The sequence below is a fragment of the Esox lucius genome, chromosome 21 (genome assembly GCF_011004845.1).
Source record: "Esox lucius isolate fEsoLuc1 chromosome 21, fEsoLuc1.pri, whole genome shotgun sequence".
NCBI classification, from domain to species: domain Eukaryota; kingdom Metazoa; phylum Chordata; class Actinopteri; order Esociformes; family Esocidae; genus Esox; species Esox lucius.
The window spans coordinates 24,699,611-24,717,201 of record NC_047589.1 but is presented as its reverse complement, the minus strand read 5'-3'; the positions used below and the strand labels follow the sequence as shown (position 1 = coordinate 24,717,201).

Here is a 17,591-nt window from a genome sequence, read left to right as displayed (position 1 = left end):
TGCGCTCTCGAGCCCCCTGTGTTTTTGTTTACTATACTCGGTGGGGGGATTATGGGAGTCTTTTTATTTGCCTCTGTTTACCCACAGAATACTTGTACAGTCGTTTCCCTCCCTGAGGTTTAAGTGTTACGTTTCTTCTCTGCGAGCGGCCATCTGTAAACTGTTGGTTGGCTCGGTCGGGGAGGAGAGGGTTAACACTGTCGAGAGAATGATGGAGACCAAAAAGGGAGGCTGAACGGCGGGTCCCCCCCCCCTCCCTCTCTCCCCCTCCCTCCCTCTCGCTCGCTCTCTCTCTCTCTCTCTCTCTCTCTCTTTACCTCTCGCTCCCTCTCTACATCTCGCTCTCTCTACCTCTCTCTGTCTCTCTCTACCTCTCTGTCTGTCTCTCCCTCCTCCAGTCCTACATTGCTCCCTCCCTCCAAGTCATTCTTGCTGACTAAACAGTTTTGTCAGCTGGCAGTTGCTTGCAGGCTGAGGATTTGCGATAGCTTCTGGAGGGTGGAGGGGGGAGGGGGTGGTACTCACAGGCAGCACTTGTTGCTCAGTGGAGCCAGGCAGGGGAGGGAGGGAGGGAGGAATGGAGCGAGAGACAGAGGGACGAGGGAGAAAAAAAGAAGTGCATACGGCAACAGCATCGTCCAACCAGTTTTGTGTGTGTATGTGTTAGAGACGGAAGAGAACATGCCCATATCGAATTCGCACGTCTACTTCATCAACACCCAATATTAGATTGAAGTTGGTGCACATTTAAAAAAAAAAAAATAGATATATCGTGTCGACGTGTTTGTCCAGACGCTCTTTACAGGCCTGCTGTGCCCTGTTCACAATGCCAACAGATTTGGGGAGAAATAAAATTGATTTACCTTAACTAGTGACATCTGCTTAAGAGCCATAAAACAACCAAACGTTTGTGCTTGTTGGTTAATGTGTGGTTGAGTGTGTCGGACTGGATAGAGGCCTGACCCTAGCCTGACTTCCTCCCTCCCCGGCCCAGCCTGGTTTCCCACCCCCACCCAGCACCGGTATGTTGGGTTTTCAACAACCTCCATGGTTCAATACGTGTTTGACCTGGAGAGAGGCTGCTAGGTCGTCTTTTCCTCGGACTGCGGCGCGAAAACACATTAAATACCCAAGGATGAGCTGCCCTAATGACACCCTACCTGAGCACTGCATGCTGGGAAGAGATGCCAGTGAGGTCAAAGGTGGCTATGCTAATCACGTGGCGATTTCCTTCAGAGGCTTCGTCCCGAATGTGCACCCTGGCCATTTTCGACAGTTTTAACATTTTCTTGAGGGTGGAAAACGTGATTCGTGTCACTTGGAGCGTAGCGTTCCCCTGTATAGCCTGGGTTCCACTGTAAAGGGACAGAATCGAGCGGCAATAATCACATTTCCTTCGCATCTGAATTGGTAAGCCCATTTCCACCCCACTAATCCCCTGTAATCCGGCCAGGCTAGCCCCGCATAACGCTTCTCCAGAAGGCCATCCTTGGAAGAAAGGCTGAGCCGCCACCTCCTCGACCCGTTCCCCCGGCGCAGCCTGAACGGCCGCCGCCCTGCACACACCGGCCTTCCTCCCCCTCCGCCGGCCGGAGAGGTACCATTGTTTGCTCTACAAACACGCTGGGCACGCCTCGTCTCCATGGGGACGGCAGCGCATGCCCCCAGACCTGTTGCCCCCGGTCGCTACGCCTTGGGCGTGAAACGGAGTCGGCTGGCGCACACACCAATTCACGCTTGCACCTGAGAGAGCGTCCCCTTTGTGTAGCTAGGGGTATTATGGGATGGGAGAGGTGCTGACAGAGGAGACTTGGGGGTGGGGGGGGCTAGTGAATTAGGCAGTAGTGTTTGGTGGCTCCGCTCGGATGAGTAGGGCTGGCTGTGTTTTCTCCGTCACGACAACAGAGGATGAACTGCTTGGTGGAGCTTTTTTTTCCACTTCCTGTTTGAAATCATCTTTTTCTCCTCAATGTATGTTTTCCTCATTCTCACTGACAAGATGAACTCCTTCTGTGAAGTTGTTTGGTTTGTAAATTCCCTTCCTGTCCCTAGACATGCCATCATCAGTCCTGTGATGCAAACCAACCGCTGACTTTACTAGATGGGGTAATCTGTGACGCTCAACACCTAACACTGTATCGCACCATTTCACGCCCAAGGACTGGGGATGACTCAACTCCCTGCCTGCTTCTGCATCGCATCACACAAGAGAACATGCCGTCGCCATTAAAAAAAACAAAAAAACAACACATTTTCCCCGGGGACTGATAATGTTTAGAGACAACTTTTGATTAACATCAGGCGATGGATAAAGATGTGCGTTGTTTCCAAAATACTCCCTGTATCCTGGGCAGAAATAGCTGGAGAAGAGTTGTGGTAAGAGGGGGAGGAGGGTGTCGGGTGGGGGGAGGGAGAGAGCGAGATGTGGGGGAGGGATAGGTGTGTACGCTCCGTTGAGCTGAAGTTAACGCTACCCTGTCACCCCCCCCCCCCCCCCCTTCCCAGCTCCTCTTGAGAGTAGAGCTGTCGGGATAGGTCGTTCTCTCCTGACACACCCTGGAGGCAGGGCACACAAAGGTAGAAATGCGGCCCTTTCTCTGGGTTGAAACCCGGCCTCCCTCCCCCCCCACCGCCCCCCTCCTCACAACAGGAGCAGCTCCCTCCATTGACACAATGGAGGGAGCTACCTTTAAAGCCTAAACCTTAAGCCCTGCCCAGAAAACACTGTGGTGATACAGGCCATGCAGCCGCCACCCATCTCACGGCAGACACACACAAACACACACCCAACAGCATAGGACCACCTCCGCCAATTGTTAACCCGTTCATCTATCTGGGGGAGTGTTTTTCTCTTTCTGGAACTGAGCCGGTCTGGGATGTCTGTGTAGTGCTGTTGAGACGAGCAAAAGTTAGTTTCAACTCCTGGTGAAATATTCTGCCGGGTGAGGTGAGGTATCACCAGACCCAAAGTAATTTGGCAGAACCTGTATCCTCCCCCAGTCTCCCCACCGGTCCGCTGGGCTGCTGCGCTCCTCCCAGCATCCTCTGCGCAGTGCAAGGTCGTGGTGCCTCCTTCAAAGAGGCATTATCATTAACCAGCCTGTCAGTCCAACCAGCCAGCCGTCCAGCCCCCCACCCCCGCCGCTGACACTCTGCCAGGTAGCAAAGTTCACCCGAGTGGAAGGAATCAAAGAATCCAATCAGAGGAGAACACTGAAGTTGTTTCCCAGCTCCCACAGGTGAAATCCAGGTTAAGGGTCCTCTCTGAGAGCAGCCTGGACTCTGACCTCTTTATGTAACATCTTTAAACTCGGCGGAGTCCACTCCTGCCGGCTGTTGCTCCTCTAGTATGTGTTGCACAGGCTTTGGGGCTTTATGGGTTAGGACAATGGATTGTATTATTATTATTATTTTTTCCCCGGCTATTTTAGAGTTGTCCATTTCTGTCCTCATCCGTCATCCTCCCATATGAACCCTTCTTGTTTGCCACCTAACACTGGTGAGACACACCACTTCCTCATCCAGCCCTCTGAATCATCAGGGCTGTCTCAAACCTGGAGTGTGTCGGGATGACGCTGCCCGTCTGTCCCGTCCACGCTTGTCTCCGCTGCGACGCCGCATTCTTGTCGTTTCAGAGTGAGGCCGCCGTCGAAGATTTGCAACACGGCAAAGGTCTCTGGCGTCCACAGGAGTGCCCTCTGACCCCTCCAAACACAAACACTGAGACAGTTCCTTGTGATCAGACTTCCTGTAGTGATGGATGAGGAGGTCCGTCACTGTGTATGCAACTCCATTTTGTTTTGTTTTCTTTGTGGATTTTTAATACATTTATTTTACTTCCTGAATTAGCTGTAGTCAGTTTGTCAAGGTTAAGACCGTTTAATTTGGCAAACCTGACATGGTTGTTTAGTTTCCCTCAGCTGCTGTAAGTGTGACACCTTTGTTTTTGAGTCCTGACATCATATTCTAGAAGCATATGCTCCTAGAGATACCTTTAGCAAGGCCTGGATTACTAGCATGCCACCAGAACCATTTTGGTAGGACGCCAGGGATAAATACAACTCGGAGGGGAAGAGGGGCCTTTTCCTCCTCTCATTTCATCCATTGCTGAGGAAATGGGCCATCCCATAAGACCGCAGAGTCGTTTGGACTTCCCCCCTCTTAGCAGGAAACAGTGGATACTGGATGTTGTTTCAGGTTTTTATAATTCTGATAAGCGCTGTGTGCAGCCTTAGAGCAATTGTTGTCAGAAGGCGAGGGAACAAACTGGTTAGGCTAGAGTCAGAAGCCCGAGATTAGATTCTGAATGAACACGTTAACAGAGAGAATAAACCTACCCAGCGTGGTGGATCCTCCTGGCACTCCCTTAGCCAGCACTTATATCCTTGTAAACATTAACTTTTTTATCAGGCCTTTAGCTCGACAAGAAGGCACTTTGCTCGGAGCCTGGAGAGGCAGGCTTCGGGGGGAGGAGCCTCATTCACCCAGGCAACGCTAGCTGTCATGCATCAATGTTAAGCGCGTAGGAACGCTTAGATTTTATAAGCATCCCTCCCTGACCTCCCTGTTATTTTTTTGGGGGGTGACCGATCAGTAAGTAAGGGCCAATAAGGCCCCATCCTTTAGGATATGTCTCTGCTCAGTTGCCCATCCTGCTCTACCACTCTCAGTAATCTCTGACATGCATGAGGCTGCTAACTTTTAGCCCAAGGCCACAACACACACATCACTCAAACAGAGGCACACTGTGTCGTATGCCCTCCGTTAGCCACACAAACGCTGGACTGTGAAACCGCTGCGCTATGCTGGGTCGGCGTGAAGTGTGTAGTGGCTTTAACAGACTGACAATGGGGATGTAAATGAGGCCGTCACAGTCAGCTGAAATGTTGCATGATCTTATTTCCCATGTAGCAGCGGGCAGAACGTCAGGTCTCGTTGTGACCAGCCCCTGATACTCGGGAGACGTTTAGGCTGTAGGTGTCCTTCTATTTGGGAGGGAGGGGGAGAGTGATGGGGAGATGGGTTGAGATTAATAGTTATTCATTATATGCTGGTGGGTGTATTATTTCTGCAAAGAAGAATTCATTGCTGTTCCATCTTTTCTCGTGGTTGCATTGTAGTAAAGCCGTCCAACTCCATCACAAGCTTCTCATCCTCCATAGTCCACGACCACTAGTAATCTGTTTTAAAAGCAAAAGGGGAAAAACACCTTTTCACTACACTTTCCGAGTGGGCGTAGGCCCACTTTACTGAAAGATGGACATTCTTTGTGTGGGTGCCCCCAAAGAACTGCTCTACGAGAAGTTCCAGCACATCCCACCCCACCCTTCAGATGAATCACTTCCTTGTAGGAGCCCATGTCCTCAGGCAGTATGGCAGGCAGAGAACCCATGTAGAGTGAGTCCAGCGCTGCTGGAAGAGAAAAAGGGGGGGGGGGCGGCGGGGAGGAGAACAAATACAATGCAACTCTTATTTCAGAGAGGAGAAGAGAAGTAGTGGAACAGAGGAGCGGGAGCGTCGGGGGGAGTAGCAGGCAGGACGTGATGCTGCTGTTGGGAGAGTTGTTTCAATACTGCCAAAACGAACGGTGCTACGCTGCACAGCCGACCACCAGCCCCTGGGAGCGTGATGGATGACACCCCCCCCCCCCCCCTCACCCCCCGCTGCTAGGGGTGTAGAGAGTCCTCTTCCAAAACCCGCCCGAATCTACCCGCACACTGTCCGTTACGCATGCGGCACGGGCCAACAGCTGGCTTCAGGGTCCCCGATTGGCCTGAGGCAGAAAGCCGGGGGGGAGGGTGGGCGGTACCCGTGTGTGGTGGGAGGGGCTTAGGCGTGTGTGGTGGTGGTGGTGGGGCGGGGGGGGGGGGGCAAACAGTTGGCCAATGTTTTGTGGCCTTGTACTTTGGCCTGCATCCGCGCTCTGTGTTAGGTCACGTAACACTGAGAGGAGAGAAGCCAATGAAGGGGGAGGAGGGGGATGGGGGAGGAGGGGGGAGGATGGGGGTGGATGGTGCGCCATGTAGAAGGACAGATATCAGGTGGTGCCTCTGCTGCACTGAACCCGCACGCACGCACGCACGCACTCCGAGGCAGTCCTCTACAAGGGTGAGGGAAGAAAAGGTCTCGACAGACACAATTCGTGTGGTTGGTAGGTGTGTGTGTGTGTGTGTGTGAGAGAGAGAGAGTGGGACGAGACAGAGACAGACAGAGCGGGATAGCCTCAGTCCCCAGTCCAAATGAAGGGTGTATTCTTCTTGGCTGCACAAAGAGTCCCATTATGGTGAGAGCGGTGAGGAGGCGTATATACTCCTGCCTGGGCTCTGGGTCCTCTGCTGGGTGAATCCCTCCGCCAGTGGTTTCTCTTGCTTCGTCTCCACGACAGACACGACGGGACCCAGGCGGATAGGCAGACTGCGCCGAGCAACAGTTCTTTCAGCCACTTCCTTACCTTCTCAGATGCGTGTCCAACACTTTTCCAACAATAAGCCTGTTCAAGTCGGCCTTGTTACACCCATTAGAGCAAGACCTCTTTAAAACATTTCTATCGCTTTGCATGATATTGACGTCATTGCCACATTTCAAGTAGCTATAGTGCTACTTGACCAACTGCTATTGTCTGAAGGGACTTGTTTATTCTGTCATCTGACACATGTAGGCCTGACTTTGGTTTGCAGAAAGTTCCCAACATTGAGATGAACTACATTTCAGACTGCTAGCAGCTGTCTAACAACTGACTGGAGAGCTGAGGTAACTGACTGGAGAGCTGAGGTAACTGACTGGAGAGCTGAGGTAACTGACTGGAGAGCTGAGGTAACTGACTGGAGAGCTGAGGTAACTGACTGCCGAGCTGAGGTAACTGACTGCCGAGCTCAGGTAACTGACTGCCGAGCTCAGGTAACTGACTGCCGAGCTCAGGTAACTGACTGCCGAGCTCAGGTAACTGACTGCCGAGCTCAGGTAACTGACTGCCGAGCTCAGGTAACTGACTGCCGAGCTCAGGTAACTGACTTGTCTGACTCGGCATTTAAAGATGCTCTGGATTGTGAAGCCTTTATTTGTGTGATGCCTTTGGACACAGATGTTGTCAGGTAGGCAGGGCTAGCAGGCGTCACAAGGGTGTGAGTTTTTTCTCTGGGATGTGTTTGTGTGTGTGTGTGTTGAGTAAGCCCAGGCTCAGCCAGGTATGGCGTGTATGAGCTTGCAGGCCTAAAGGCACCCCCCCTCTCCTCCCTCCTGTTTTTCATCGGGCCGAGAGACTCTGAGGCTTTTGCGAAAGAGAGAGCGACACACCCAAGTGTATTGTTGTAACACTGGGATGTTGTAGAACTGGCCCCATCTCTGTTCAACTCATTCTCCCTGAAGATGTGCCTCAACTGGTGGAGCGCCACCATTTTAGAACTAATCTGATCTGGTGGGTTTCTAGGTATCGGTCCTGGACACCAAGTTTGAAACCGAAAACAAATGTTTGTGGCTTGGCATCTATTTATATACATTGGCCTAATTCACACTCTGGCAAATCTATTATTATTATTATTTTTTTTCTTCTACTCAGTTTGAACTGCCTCCCTGAATCTTCCCTGTGTGGATGATGCTCATGTGCAGATAACATGCAATCCCCTATTAAAATCCAGCCTGTCTGTAAACCAGCCTGGGCAGCCTGCTCTGACCTTCATTGGCCTGTGATACTGGTACGGGCAGTCGATTAACTAGTCTATTAACTGACTTGTACTTAACTGAACTTTATTTTTTTTTAAAGAAGCTGCACATAACATGCACATGAACCAAGGCAGCATTATCACTGCAAGCTCTGTTTAAGGTGCTGCTGTGCCCCCCCCCCGCAGGATTTATGGAGAGAGCCTGTCACTTCTGCCCCCTGAATGAATGTGCCATTTGTTGCACAGATAGACAACTGTCAGGCCCTCTCAGTGTCATAAAAAGGACTGGGAGTCTACGTGTAAGGAGCGGGTGAGGTAGACGGGGGGTGGGGGGGGGGGGTTGGTAAGAGAGGCAGAGGCTGTGAGGGAGGGACCCAGAGTGTGAGAGCTGGAGGGGGGGGGGGGGTATAGAGGAGAGAGACTGAGTGAGTGATGGGTGGAGGGGGAGATTGTAGAGTGAGATCACTTGGAGGTTATTTTTTTTCTTTCTCGTTTGATGAAACGCGCGCGCTCACAAAGAAATGTTGCGGAATATGTAAGAACTAGATGCATCTTTGACGGACGTTCAGCCAGGCTAACGCCTGCGTGCGTGTTTGGGGGAAGGTGAACATTTTACGGACAGGAAGAATCAGAGGAACAGGTTGGGAGGCACATGGACTTAGATGAGGACAAAATGGATGAACAGCAGACAGAGAAATACAGACGGGGGGGGGGCAAGAAAGTTTGGTGGCAGACAGAAATGGAGAAAGTGAGGGAGATGTAGGGGTCTCCCTGCACAAGCGTCCCCTAAGTAAAGGATTGGGGGACGATCATTCTAACAAAAGGAGGGGGTGAGGAAGGTTTTAGAGCGAACACTTTCTGCTCACCGACGTGATTTACTTGTGGTCTCTCACCGTGCCAAATAAGTAGCTAGCTAGCCGAGGCTATTTATTCCCAGCCTGATGGGGATGTCAAGCCAACTTTCCCCAACATCCATCCAGCGTTCAGAGGAGACGCTGCTTCATGTTGCCTCCAATAATAAATAAAAAAAAAGATATATAAAATAAAGTACGCCAACAGGAAAATTAACTTAAAAGGTCTCCCCTCAGAATGCAATCAGTCTTTTTTTTTGTGTGTGTTTGTAGAAAGCTTGACTTGGCTTGTCACTGCGGTCGTGTGTGTTTCGCCGTGTGTTTGTGGCACGGGGGGGGGGGCATGTCCAGCTATCTGCCCTGTGTGGTCACTCCACTGACTTCATGCGCCTTTTTCCATGCAGCTGTCAGCGAGGCTGCATGGGATCTGTCAGCACACAATCTGCATCTGCACTCTACACTTTTTTTTTTCCCTCACTCTCTTCCCTCTCTTCTCTCCCCCCCCCCTGCCCCTCCCCCCGCCCCACACACACACACACACATACACACTGCGTCGTTCAGTGAGCTACATGTGCCCGACACTTCCACCTGATGCCACCTCCTGTAGACTGAACAGATCCTCTAGTCGTGTAGCATTGGAAGCAGCCTGTAAGTTTGTCGGTCGAGGAAGCAGCGTCGGCTTGGCATATGCTGGATCACTTCTTTCACATCGTCTCCCCGGCATATTTTCTGCTCCCAGAGATGTGGCTGAACATGAGCCCATCATGTCCCACCCACCCCCCACCAGGCAAGACGAGCCAGACGGACTGGACCTGACATCGGGGAGTACACCCTCCGTCCCCTCCCCAGAGGGCCTTGTCACAGCCCCATAGTAGCCCAGCGACAGCCCCCGGGCCCAGGCAGCATATGTCCCATTTAGGGCTAGAATAAAGCCCTGCTTTTCTCCTGGAGGAGAGAAAGGTCCCCAAAAGTCCCTGGCTGTCACAGGCACCTGTGGCTGGCTGACAGCTGAGCCCCCACGGTGCCAAGGACCTGTGTTCAGAAGCCCATTACACCACCCTCCGTGTGTGTGCACGTGTGTTCGTGCGCGCCCACCGCTAGGCAGCTCGACGGCTTTTCTGAAGCATCCAGTGGCTTATCGTCCTGTTTTGTTGTGAGGTTTTTGGGATATAAATGCTAATAATAGCTTTGTGTTGTCCCCTTTTGTGTATCTTTTAATACTCAAAAAGCTTAGGCTGTATAAAGTACCGTTCACTGTAATTTAGTCTTGAGCAATTTTTATCAACTGTTAATCCATAACTTGAATTTGTCACCCTTTGCTAAATTAATATTATGTGTGGATTATTTTTTTTTTTTTATGTTTGATAAGCTGCTTTTTGCGGTACAATTAACCTGGGAAAACCAGTTTATGTTACAGTTTATATGCCATTTGAGTCATTTAACTGACCGTCCTCTCCTGTTAGACCTGGGAACCGGCAGTGATGAACTCTCACAAAGCACGTCAGGTTCAAAGTGATTAGTCATTCAGAGAGACGTCCTTTACCGCAGAAACCACAGTCTGGGTTTACCCGGGCGCCCTGCTGGTTTCACAACTGTTTTTATCAGGAGTCACATTGATCAGGGCAAGGTTCAGTTTCCACACATTATCGAATATTACGCATATTAAAACCATTAAGAACGCATCAAGCCTTCTCACAGTTCACGTGCCTTCAAGCTCTCTTGGACTTGTTAGCTGGGGCTGGGGGGGGGGGTGTTCTAGCCTACACTGTGATTGAGCAGACAGTGAAAACAAGCACAAATGTTTGGAAGGATGTGCATAGAAGGACAAATCCTGATCTTCAACTCTCCAGAACCCGTTGAGCGTGGCCATGACAACAGGGATGTAATCATGAATTGGACTACACGGAAACAAAATTGAGCACTGGTCATTATCAGCATTGAGAGGAAAACCAGAACCTGAAAATGGTTCCTGACTGATGGATAATAATGAAACAATGCTCAATGGTCAAGAAAGTGTTCTCTGATGAAGGAATAAGAAACTCATGTGCGGGCACACACGTGCGCGCAAGCACACAGAGCGCATGAGGAATTACCACAAGTTTGGTTTGACTCGTGCGGATTGATCAGATGCCTTCAAATTTTGCATTGCTGTCATTTCTTCTCTAAGCAAAACCGTATTGAAATGAGGATGCTGTCACTTGAATATGCCAGAAGTCAACTGGGAACTACGTGTGAGTGGGGAAATCAGTCCCTTTTTAATTCTACATGATTTTGATCATAATACAAGGGTGGTACGTAGCTCATTTAGTTTACCAGCTAAACTCCAAAAACAAGACAGGCCTAAACCTAATTCGGTGGTTCTTATAGGAACGTCAAAAGCAAAAATGTCACTGACATGTTATTTGTGAGTGAACAGAGCAGTCTCCAACGTATTAAACAAGCTGATAACCGAGTGTACAGTTTGTCTTCCTAAGGATGCTTAGACCAGAGAGGCGTGGCCTATCCTCAGGCATCCTCCCTCCCCCCATTTTGTTATCCTGAAGTAAGGGTTAGCCTGGACTGAGGAGCCAATGAGAAGTCAGCTCCTCTGCTCTGGTGGCAGTAGAGTGCTGGTGGAAACTGACATGGGGCTCTCTTCCTCTAAATGTTACTGGAGGAAACTGGCTCAGCTAGTTTATCCAGATCCTCCCTCCTCCTCTTCTTTTAGTGGGCTGTGCACTGTAAGCAAAGCCATTCATCTTTTTCACATCCCTTTCTCTCTTTTCTGCTTCGTCTCTCATGCTCTCTCTCTATTTCTCTATTTCTCTCTTTCTCTCTCTATTTCTCTATTTCTCTCTTTCTCTCTCTATTTCTCTCTTTCTCTCTCGCTCTTTCTCTCTCGCTCTTTCACTTCCCGTTTGTCTGCCTCTGTCTTAGTTTTTGTATCTGTCAGTTTCCTCACACCCTCTTTTTCTGTTCTCTTTCTTTCTTTCTCTCTCTTTATCTCTCTTCTCTCTCTCTCTCTCTCTCTCTCTCTCTCTCTCTCTCTTTCTCTCTCTCTCTCTCTCTCTCTCTCTCTCTCTCTCCTCCTCTCTCTCTTCTCCTCCTCTCTCCACTTTTATCTTAACCTTTCCCTGCTGAAACCGATATAGCGGGGATGCTTTCGTGTAGAGCAGGCAAAAAGTGATATCTCGTAGTGCCAACTGCTCTGCTCTCAAACCTCCAGGCTTTAGCACTTGTCTGTGCCTGTCAACCAGCCCTGAGAGCAGCAGAGCAGCATTCTTTCACACACACACACACTCCCACATTCACACACACACAAGCTCATACACACACATTCACACACACACAGGCCCAGCCCATACACACACACACACACTGACACTTGCTCTAAAGTCTCCTCCGTATCCTGGCCTTGTGAAGTGGATGTTTTCTGTGCAACACTGTCCTCCACGTAATTAAAGCGCACCAGTATGTATCTTGTGTAAAAGCGGGGCTGTTCCTGGCGTCTCACTCCACAAGGCTCTAAAGTGCCCATAGGTTCCTCTGTGGGTGTGAAGTGTCTCGTGTGGTCATTAGTCTGTCTGTAAGCTCCATAGGCCTGCTGATGAAACAGAGCGATAAGACCCCCGTAAGGACAAGATAATGGGACAGCTCAGTTTACACACTGGCTTTCAATTAGCCTTGTTAATACTCTCATTTACTTTTTCTCCCGTTTATATATATTTTTTTTGTCCGTCCCCTGTGCGGTAGCTTTGGACTAAATGCAGCCCTTTGGTAAGACAGGGATCTTGTGAAGACATCTGTAGCTCATCATCTGTTGCTTATTATCGTCAGTGGCAATCTTTTTTTCCTTTTTAAAAATATTTTTTTTGGTTCATACATATTTTTTTGATGCAAAATAACCTTCAGGCCGAGCTTCCGCGACCGCCTGTGTTTACGGGTCATTTAGTGGGTCCGTTTCCTTTACTCCGGAGTTGCCTCTCACTGAGGTGTGACACACGGAATAAAACCTAGGAGGTGTCCTGGGCCACTCGGTCTGACGCCACCGAGCTCCACGCTGGGCCACAGTTTGGCTCCGCTGAAGGACACGTCAGCAGACGGGGGTTTCGGGGGTTAAGATGCTGACAGGGAGCATGGCGAAGTGTCGTGGCTAAACGGACGTTTGAACCTGAAATGTCTCCCCCGCCCAACCCCATTATGACTGCCTCCCTTTATGCCTCTTAATTAGGCCCTCTTACCAGCCACTAATCTGATAATCTCTCTCTCTCTCTCTCTCTCTCTCTTTCTCTCATCCTCACTGTTATCTGTCCTGTTTTAGCTGGCCCTCCCTCCCTTCTCTTCTTATCCTCCTCTCCTCTTATCCATCCTTTGTGCTCTGTGTCTATCTGTTTCAATCTCTCCCTCGGTATCGGTCTGTCTGTACTCTGCCCTTCTCTCCCTGCCCTGCCCTGCCCCCCTTCATCTAAGCTGGCCGTGGCTCCAGTCCTTCTCCCTGTGTCCATCCATCCCTGTGTTTACCTCCCCTGCTACCAAAATAATGTGCCTTCAGCAGCCTGCGCCGCCCGTCGGCCATCTTCATAGGAGATATGAGCCCCCTGAAGGGCATCAGGCCTCGCTGTTCCGCATTCGGTTTAGGAGGTGCGTGAGTGTTGTTGCGAGTGTGTGTGTGTGTGTGTGTGTGTGTGTGTGTGTGTGTTGGGGCTCACAGACACTTCGTGTGAAATGAGCACACAGGAACTAGTTTGGTTCATTAATAGCTTAATACCAGAAACCCCCTCTTCCAAGACACCGACACACACATCGCTGCTCCAAGCTGAGAAGCATGTCGTTGTTTTTGCTGTCGTGTGTGTACGTGTGTGTGTGTACGTGTGTGTGTGTACGTGTGTGTGTACGTGTGTGTGTGTGTGTGTGTGTGTACGTACGGACTACATGTGTATTGACGGCGGTCTCTATGCTTTCCCTGCAGTGTGAGCAGTGGGTGCTGACACTCGAGGTGGGCAGGCAGGCAGGCTGTCGTCCCCCCAGCCCCCCCTCAGCTCCGAGCCCAGCCGCGTTTTTGCCCTGGTCTCTGGACGGGTAAATATAAGGCTCTCTCCTCCCTCCCTCCGCTCTAAATCCCCCCCCCCCCCCCCCCCCCACACATACCGAGAGCTGTGCTTGCTCATTTTCAATCCCCGAATCTTCAGCTTCATTCAGCATGTCTACCTTTTTTCTTCCCTGTTTACGCATCATCATCATCATCGTCATCCTTTTTTCACATTTGCATATTTTCTGATTTTCTCCCATACTTCTGCTGTTTATTTATTTATTTGTACTGCTTTTTACATTCGCCAACTGCTTTCTAAAGTTGAGGGACTGGGCACGTCAAAAGCATCTCAGGGCCACGTTTCGCTTATGATTTCCTGATATGTCCCGTCAACACGGCTACTCGTCGTCTCTCCCACCCCCATGGCTGTGCCCGTCTGTGCCCGTCTGTGACTTGATGTGCCTGTGGTTTAGTGCTCCTGTCATATGTTGGGTGTGAGCAATTTGCACGGCATGCTACCGTATAACCCCTCCCCCACCCTCACCCGTCTCCCGCACCCCACCTCTCATACATGTGTAGGTAAGTCTCACACGTGCACCGCTGTGTGTTTCGTCGACTGGATGGTTTTGGCAGCTCCCCCCTAACCCTCTGATCGTTGGGTGGTTCCATGGCTGACGGGACGGTTTTAGGTTTAGGTCACCTGAGTGTTAGTCAGTACCGTCCTTTAATGTGGACGTTTTATACAGCTTAAAGCTTTAGGCCTACCTACTTGAGGGTCAGCGATTGAATGGTTTAAGTGTTGTTTATTTCCTTTTCTAAATCAATGATCGACATCCTGGATATTGACGGTTGCGTGTTGAAATCACTCCACATCCCTCCTGTGGGTTGATTAACCTGTAGTATGAACCGCCGGGTCGGAACTGATTTATGGTACTGTAGATAGGGATGGTGAAGTTTGTTTTTTCATCCCTGCTGTAGATAGGATGACAGGGAGAGAGGGATGTACTGGTGATTAATGTGTTGTGGGGCCCAGTGAATGACAAGTCATCCAGTAAGAACCTGTTTAAATCCCTGCAGGCATGCGATCTGTCTGAAACAATAACCAAGTCCACTTATTTTCAAACTACCTGAGAAGAGAGACCGCGACACCAGGGAGTGAAAACGGAGAGACAGAAGAGAGATTGAGAGAGAGTGAGAGAAGAGGATAGTGAACCGAGCGATGCGATTGGCTGGGATGTGGATCCAAGCAGAGGTTTTCTGCGGCCACAGTTCCATGGTTGGTTGAAACACACCACTCCTCCCGCTCCTCCCTCCTCCTCAGTGCTTGCTTTACGTCGGAGGCCAGAGTGGAATGCCAGCGTGTGGAGGTTCCACATTACCGATGCTATCTGCGTTGCTTATCAGATCAGGTTTAAACTTCCGCGTTAGTGTAGGGTGGTGTATTTGACGTTTGACTGATTCCCCACCAACCTCTGCTGGTGATTTGAAGGATGTGCAATTACACTAATTAACTGTACTCTGCCTTTTACACTGGTTCTCCTCAAATGGGCCGTAACTTTAGAGCTAGCAAAAAAATCCCACTCTAAATGTTTTATTATAAGCTACCATGTATTGAAGCATTTGCCAAATTTAAAGAATAGTTTTCTGTACTAATGTGTACATTTTTCTATATTAATAACTGAATGTGAAACAGTGTTTTTGAAATCAGAATTAACAAGCCGGTTAATTTCTAAAATAGAATTTCTCTATTAGGGTCCTATATTTATTGTAGTTGACATCTGCACCTGTACTTGATGGGTGTTAATGTTTCCTGAATGTGATGTGCTACAGTACTCTAAATTACAGTACATCACATTAGATAGCATCATTTTTATCCCATCAATGATGTTTCTTATGAATGCATTCTTTAGATGTTAATCGCATCATTTAAAGAATGCAGTTCTTAGCAAAATAATTCACAAACGTTAAACCAAACAGTTAAGTGGTTATATTAACAGCAGTCAGTTTAAGTAGTAGTCAAAAACATTTTAAGAACAGAATATCATCAAAGGGTTTCAAAGCTTCTCATTGTGAAAATCAATTCCTTCATATAGCCTAGAGCATTTAGGCAGTTTTCTGTATTTCTAGAAAAAACACATTCGGGTTTTATTGTTATTATTTCTCACTTATGTTTTTAAGCGCATTTTACATTTGTTTGTAAACAATGGAGTGTCTCTCAGCAACACCACTCTGTTCTGACCACTTCTCTGAATCGTAGCATTCCAATGCACTGTACAAACACTTAATATCACACCATCAAATTCAGGACAAATGCGGTAATAATATTTTCAAAATTAAGATTGTATTTGAGTGTTCATGTGTTATTCATACTACAGAATGACAGCAGACCAGTTTGGCAGTCAACAGGGCAGACAGTTTTGACAGTCAGATGTTTTAGAAAATGCCGAATGGCAATTACTATTTGATATACAGGCGAGCTGTTAAAAGACTCATTCCTCTGCTGGGAATTGTAGTTCTGATGAAACAATGAGAACAAAGGTGATAACCTTTCAGTCTTCTGCTTCTTTTTGGTCCTCAAGAACACACTGGTGTATGTTAAGTGAATTCACTGTGAGACTTTGTACTTTATACTTTATATACTGTAACTTAAATGGCTGTGTTTTCCTGAATTTTCCTGAATTTTCCTATGCAAACCGAAAGGCCATACTTCACCTACAAAACAACGCCTCCAGAAGCGAGTCTTTTGGAGGGCGTACAGGGTTCATAATTCGACTGAAGGAGAGGGAGTGGAGGATGGATGGATGGATGGGAAGGAGGAAAGACAGGAGGACTGGAGATGGACTGAGAGGAAGAGGAAACAGAACAGAGGCTCTGTCCGTCCCTGTATTGTCCTCTCCACCACCTCTGTAAACACAGTCCTGCGTCGGCACTGACCTTCGCTCTATCAGAGGGTGGAGGAGCGCTGAGGGAAAGAGAGGCCCAGAGTGTGAATTTTCTCTACCTGTTGCATCTGTTTAGAGTTTGCCCTTCCAGGTGTGTGTGTGTGTGTGTGTGTGTGTGTGTGTGTGTGTGTGTGTGTGTGTGTGTGTGTGTGTGTGTGTGTGTGTGTGTGTGTGTGTGTGTGTGTGTGTGTGTGTGTGTGTGTGTGTGTGTGTGCGCGTATGTTTGGGTCTCTTTCCTGCATGAATGTGTGAGTAAGTGCAACAAGTCAGGGCAGGGAAGTCAGAGGGAGGGGGAGGGGGAGGCAGAATGGGTAGTGGCAGCTGAGTGTGAGGGAGAGAGAAGAGGGGGAGGTGGTGGTCCTCTAAACTTGCAAGAAGCAGTGCAGCGGGAAAGGAGAGAACACTCCCCATCAATCAGCCAACACACACAGAGAGAGAGAGAAGAGAGGAGAGAGGGAAGTGAAGCACTCTCGTGTGGCTGGAGAGTCAGTGTTTCCTGTTCTGATTGGAGGAGCATCGTGCTCTGTGACTTTGTCCAGGCGCCAGCTATCAAAGTAGTTAGCGTCCACGTGGCCAGACCTGCTAAACCTTTACTCTCCTGTCACAAAACACACACATTCCTCTGCTGCTGTTAGAAAGGCCGTTTCTGTCCAGCAGTTACACGTTAACCTGGATTGCATTGCTTTCTTACATACATGTGAAGTAATATACTAATAGACTGGTGATGTTGACGGTGTTGAGGCGGGTGTGAACCCCGGGTCTAGACTGGTGATGTTGACGGTGTTGAGGCAGGTGATAACCCCGGGTCTAGACTGGTGATGTTGACGGTGTTGAGGCAGGTGATAACCCCGGGTCTAGACTGGTGATGTTGACGGTGTTGAGGCAGGTGATAACCCCGGGTCTAGACTGGTGATGTTGACGGTGTTGAGGCAGGTGATAACCCCGGGTCTAGACTGGTGATGTTGACGGTGTTGAGGCAGGTGATAACCCTGGGTCTAGACTGGTGATGTTGACGGTGTTGAGGCAGGTGATAACCCCGGGTCTAGACTGGTGATGTTGACGGTGTTGAGGCAGGTGATAACCCCGGGTCTAGACTGGTGATGTTGACGGTGTTGAGGCAGGTGATAACCCC

General features: G+C 49.3%; 1 protein-coding gene across 4 annotated transcripts in view; it reads left to right on the top strand.

Annotated features, from left to right (window-relative positions):
• Positions 1-17,591, top strand: part of rreb1a (ras responsive element binding protein 1a) — a 44,853-nt gene that overhangs the window by 5,173 nt on the left and 22,089 nt on the right. For 2 of the 4 annotated variants that reach the window (XM_013139654.4, XM_013139655.4), the window contains exon 2: positions 13,458-13,567. The exons of the other annotated variants lie outside the window; for them this stretch is intronic. The gene's annotated coding sequence lies outside the window, so the exon portion shown is untranslated. The remainder of the gene's footprint in view (positions 1-13,457; positions 13,568-17,591) is intronic. 4 annotated transcript variants of the gene reach the window in all.